The sequence below is a fragment of the Cygnus olor genome, chromosome 5 (assembly GCF_009769625.2).
Source record: "Cygnus olor isolate bCygOlo1 chromosome 5, bCygOlo1.pri.v2, whole genome shotgun sequence".
Taxonomy (NCBI): domain Eukaryota; kingdom Metazoa; phylum Chordata; class Aves; order Anseriformes; family Anatidae; genus Cygnus; species Cygnus olor.
Genome location: NC_049173.1, coordinates 16,936,584 through 16,943,011, shown reverse-complemented (window position 1 = coordinate 16,943,011; position 6,428 = coordinate 16,936,584).

Genomic DNA, 6,428 nt, shown 5'->3' with positions numbered 1-6,428 from the left:
CTAAACTTGTAGGGTACTGACTGCTGAATGAGAGAGAAGTTGCTGTTCTTCAGGGATGTGTGAATGCCTGTATGTGACGTGGCTGTACTGGATTTGAATTCTTCACTCCAATGGGATCTCTTAGGCTAATGGAGGTTGTATGACTCTGCATTGCTGCTTATTCCTTAACCTTGTCTGATAAAACTAGTGTAAATCATGAAATAAACATCCCAATGATCTAGTCAGAAAATCTCTTCCATAGAAGTCGTAAAAGATTGTGTTGTGCCATGTTTGAACCATGAATTTTACTCCTAGAAAAACATAACTGAGGGAAAAAAAACTATTCTATCTTACTTCTGATGAAATGACATTCAGAACTGCTAAAACCAACAGTCTTTTCAGAACACTGCATTCCTGGCGATAATGTGGAATTTTCATTCTCTGTCTTGAATGATAAAACATCAAGGATGTTACAGATTTTTGAGTACTCTGTCATATCCAGTAGCTGTAGAAATAATTTATTTCAGAATTCTCTTTGCTAGTTACTATTAGCCACATCGTTAAAGAATATTGTAGAAGACATTGTAGTTGGAGATGAAAAGTAATTTCTCTTGCTGCAGTCAGATGAAATTAGAGAATTTCTGTGCAAACATCTCTCCTTTCCTATATTTAAAAAGAAATTCCAATACAAATGACTGCATGTTCAAGTCACTGCTTCAAATAAAATATTGGCAATTATTTTGTGTTTGTTTGAAGACATTCATACACCTTTTCTGTTAACATTTTTTTCTAAATTTCTGTCTGTACATAATGAAAAACTATATGCTGGAACTTAATTTCAGCTTACTGAAGGTAGATGTGCATGTCAGCATAATGAGTATTATTTAAAGATCTTTAAGGAGACAAGTGATTTGTATAGTGAGGTTATTTTTAGAAGCTCAACTTTAAAGGCAGATTGATTTAATATTCCTGAAGCTTTGTTGGCATGATCTGTGCAACCTTTCTAGTACTTATCAGTTTTTTAAAAGTGAGATTAAGTAAATATGTGCTACAATAGCACAAAACAGCTGCTGGTTGTAACAGTTCAAATGACTAGACCTTTATATCACCAGTTACCTAACGTGAAGTTAATGTGGTGCAATCAGCTGAAACTGTGCAATGCCTAAACAAAATACTGAGTTTTCTTTGACTTTTATTCTGGCTATGATTTCATGCAACGTGAAGAACAAATGTGTTCTTTTGGTATCTTTCTGTATGTCCTATTAGTTACCTTCTGAAAGGACAGTTCCAATACCCACTCTATAGCTGACCTGAAACAAAATGTAATATGGCTAGTGTTACTGAACACCAGTCATCGACTCATTCGGCTGTATGTAACATCTGGTTGTGGTGTCTTGTCTGTTGTGTCTGTTTCACCAGGTACAGGCTTCTTTTCCACCTCTGCACTGTGGTACGTACAGCACTGCAATGCAAAGCCTGTGCTCGCAGGCTTGGGTGTGTGCGCTGTTCCAGCTGTGGACTGAGACTGGAGCCTTGAAAGACAAAGCAGGGCATGAGTGATGTATCTCCATGTATTCATAAAGAAGCTTCTTTGGAAAAGCAAGATGTATGTGTCTCTGTGACCAGAATAAAGTCTATTTTCTAGAAGGCGCGTAATCTGAAGAAATGATATTTTTGTGGTTGAAATTGCATTCCATGTTAGAACAAACTGTCTTCCTTTACAGTCTTCAAGTAGCTTAAAAACTTTCACTTCTGATACCTCACTTAAAAGGGTGTAATTTTTCCTTTTTAACTCCCCTTTATACAGATATTTGAAACTTCCTGTGGAAAATGTTGATTTGCTTTCAATATGTATGTTTTGAAAGCATGAATTCCTTAGCAGCTTGTGTAAAACAAACAAAAGAATCCACAAAAAGGAATTGGACTGAAATAATTTTCATAGCAATAGCAACCCGTTTTTGGTATGTATGCTAAAGCAAATGGAAATTTGCAGGAGAAAATATAATATCCCTATAATATCCCAAATCTAGAAGAGAAACAAATCGGGAATAATTAGAGGATTTTCCACACTCTTGTGTCAAAGACTGCTGAAGTGCTATTCTGCTTCAACATTACTTCAGTATTTTGACTTATCCAGTGATGTAAGAGCAAGGGTAGGTTGAGATTCCCTTTTTAATATTGATTATTATTAGTAGTACTACCAGTAATAGTAGGAGTTTAGCTGTAACAATTTTCAGCTGTGAGATGCAGAGCAGCTTGTCCTGCTCCAGCAGCTGGGCTCTGGCAGAGACCTGGCAGTGCACGGGGTTTCAGTGGCTTTGAGTGGGGTGCCCAGTGGGTGGCAGCCATTCCCTGTCCCATGCTGGTGGCAGCCACCGGCTCTGAGAAACCAAAGGTGAGGACACGCAGATGCAGAGAGGCAATGGAAAAGCAGGAGGAAGGAAAGAGTTGTGGGTGAAGCCGCTGCCACACCACCGTGACCAGCTGCGCTGCCCTGCACCTCACAGGGTGAGCTGGGAAGGGCTGAGTGCAAATGGCCCTGATTGTAAGAGAAGAGGAAGGAAGAGCTGTTTATGTGAGTATGCTCTTTGATTTGACTTTTCCCAATACTCAGGTCAGTGGTCAGAAGGTGTTAACTGGCAATAAATCAAATTAAGACAAGCTCCTTGAGCTAGGCCTCTGTGTCCCCTCAGCCCTGTGGAGGAAACCCTCTCAAGGCCCACTGACCTGAGTGAGGTGCTGAATTACAGGCGTGTGTCCATGTCTAAAATAGCATCTGCAGTTTATGTTTAGCAACGTTATGGCTCCCATCAAGCAGCATATTTGGTATGAAACCTTCAAGAGGTGTATGTGGTATATGATTTTTACCCAGATAAATAAATTGGATGGAACATGGAATTTCTTGAAAACAAACTGCTCTTAATTTAGCTGTGTTACTTGCGGTATGGTTAGGCAGGCAGGAGCCAACTAACATCAAGAGCAACAGAGAAACTTGTCATTTAGGAACAGATACTAACAAAGCATGAGCTGCAACCATATGTGGAACAAACATCTTTACTGTGTCAGGTGTGACTTCTACTTGCTCTTGCTGAGCTGAGCACCGCAGGGCACTGTGTGCTCCGGAGGGGAGGCATATGGAGAGGTTCTGGCGCAGGTCAGCCGGGTCCTGACTAGGACAAAGGGCTGGAAGCCTGGAGTGAACACCCAAGGTAGACACAGGGTTTCTGATAGGAGTTGCAAAAGAAAAATCTCTTTTTCATCTTTTGTTCAGAGCCTTGGATGTGAGGGATCTACCTGCATTTCTGTGTGACCAGATCTTTGGGCTGGTGGGAGTTTTCCGTATTATGGTGTGCCTCGCTGACTGGTTAGAATTGCATTACTTATTCTATTCTTAAATGTGGAAGTATGTTAGCTGTGCATCTCTTGCATCTTTCGTGATACTGACGCTTTTCTTTGGTATTGTCATATGTTTGGTATATGAGCCATTATTAAACCTGTTGGACAAAGACCTAATATTTTCCTGGGGTTGGGGATAGAGGGAAGAGTGTGTTTATGGGGGTGGAAGGCATTAATCTGGCTGCTGGAAAGCCAGAAAATGTGCAGGGGGGACTTCATCCTGCAGGGAGGCTGAAGTGTGGGATGGTGCTGCCTATGCTGGTATACATGCATCCTGGTCCGAACAAAATTCCTCCTTTATCTTTTCTGTTAGTCAAGTAGATACATCAGCCCTAGTGTTCCCAAGAAGAAAGGGGAAGAATACCAGTCAGACAGGGAGAGAAAATATGGAGAAACAATGAATTTTTAGAGTGTATTAAATCATCTAGTCATGGCCATTGTAAATGGCCTGTACAAATCACCCATTTCGTGTTGCAACATAAACATAATTGTTTATGCTGATTACAAGAAGAAGAAAGATTGTGAAAATCAGCCTGGTGGTTATAGTGATGGGATACAAGTGTATTTTTATTCCATGTTGTGGTTAGTATCTGAATGGACTTTTTTCTCACAATTTCTTTGCTTGCCTTCTTTTTGCTACAACAATTTCTAATCAGGTATTCCTTCTGATGGAGCAAGTTTTCAAACCTTAGAGTGAAAGTGTAGATCATTTGCTGGGGACCAACATGTGTGAGTTACAGTAAGGTTGGAGTATAACTGTTGTCCCTGATTCCTACTGCCACAGTAGGAAATTAAAATTAAGTTTGGTGAGTAAGTTCAATGAGAGTGTGAGCCCTTTTCCTGATACGTTATTATGTGATGGCTCGTGTAGTATTAGTGATCTGATTGCACCTCAATTATGTGTTGATGTGTATAAAACTTTTTTTAATGAGCCTCGATTTCCTTTTAAAATGGTAGGGGATTGAAGAGAGGGGAAAAAAAGTGACCAAAAAAAGTCAAACTTTCCTTGGCTCTGAAATCAGAAGCTTTAAAACCTTCAATGGCATACAGGGGCATTGATGTCAGAGCATTTCCTCAGCTGAAAGCAAACGCTTGTCCATTTACCCCTTGGGTAAGGGAAATTGTTAGAAAAAAAAAAAGAAATCATAAAAAATTGAAAAACAAGGCCGCACAGTGTGCGGAGAGTGGACTTAATTGGTTGCATTGGGAAATCATCAATAAAAGTCCCTTCTTTTGATTTGACTCACTGCAGACTGTCTTTCTCAAGTTGTCACTTGGCTGTATGTGTGGTAGATTGGCATCTGTTTCATTTTGCTGTAGAAATATGCCTGAATATATAATGTGAAGTGTTTGGTTGATCACATTTTTTTTTTCTAGTGCAAGGTCTCCAGGGAATCATCCAATAAAAACTGGCAAGTGCTACTGTTAGGAATAAATGCAGAGCCCTTGAAATCGAATGAAGCTTACATGTAATTGTAAAACCCACACAGAGATGGAAAACCAAAGCCAATTAGCAAATGCTATCATTTGCTTCTCTCTGGGAATTTAGCTTGCAGTCTCCACTCTTTGTTAATGCTAAACATGAATGTAGACTTGATTGTCGGTAACACTATCCCATTTTGCCTTAAGAAATAAGACGCTCCATGCTTCCATGTGCCTATTTCGAGACAGAGGTTCCCCAGATCCTCATGTGGTGGGTTGTTGCTGGCCGACAGCTGAGCACACACACATCTTAGTCAAAACTCCAAGCATGGCACCCTATGGTTTGCTATGAGGGAAGTTAACTCCATTCCAGCCAGACCCAGCATACCACATTTGGATACCATCTTTCAAAATGATGTCCTTCCTTGATAGAGGAATTAGGTGCTGCAAGTCTGATAACTGATGAAGATATTAACATCTCTGGCTGGCTGTAGCAAGGTAAAATAAGGCTAGACTGGAAAAAAAGTAAAGTACTGGAAAAGGAAAAAAAAGTCAAAGAAAGATTCAAAGTTAGCTTAACAGCTTTGTGGAAATAACTTACAAAACGGGCCTTAATCAAATGTCATGATGATTAATAAGACACTTTCATATAAGTTTCTAAGGATAAATCCAAAGAGATGAGGTAAGATATGAGCACTGAGAAGAGGGAAGGACTCCTGTCTTTATTGCTTAAAAATCACAGTTGAATAGGAGGCAAAAAGAGAAAGGAAGGTGACAGAGAAAGAAGAAAGCTTACCTGATTAAATCTTCCTAATCATTCTGAAAGTGTGACAAAATATCTAATCAGAAAGGCATTGAAAAACTGTCTAGGGAATGGAAGATAATTTTGTTGAGAGATCTAATACTAATTTTCATCTAAAGGTGGCACTAGCCCTTTGCAGTTGGAGTTTTTGTTGAGAGATGGGAAATGCAGATACCAAGAAGCCCTCAACTAATCCAATGCTTACCATTAATCCCAGACAAACCATCATTACTATCTGGTTTTATCCTGCTAAGTCCTTGCTGGATCGTGAATTATGTAACCTGTATTTTATTAACATGTAATGGCAGCTTATTATCAGGCCGGTTACCTCAGAAAATGGGAGTGGGAAAATGCAAATGTGCCACTTTCTGTTCTTTATTGTTTGTTTGAGGGATTTTTCAGGAATTCTTGAAGAAGTGAGCATATACTTTCTGATTGTTCTATAAATAAACTTAAAACTCACTGAGTGTATTGCCTGGCAAAAAGCAGCTGTTTGAAATTTTACTTAGACCTTTTCTATTTAGCCAGTATATAATGTTGATAAACGTAACTTGGAAAATGGACTACAAAACCACTTCTTCATGGTATGAAGGAACTTGATCTGATGTTCAGGTACAACAATACATACTTCAGTCTTTTCTATGAGTTCTTGTTCTTGTACCCTCATACGTTGTTTGAGGCAGATTTAGTGGGTATTGTATGAACAAGATAAAAATTCAATGTGTAGAGCGTGACTCATTCTGATCAAGATGCTGGCCTTTTCTGGCAGGGCAGGAGTATGTGTGTATGTATATAGCTTACGTATAATATTTGTTTAAATATAATATTT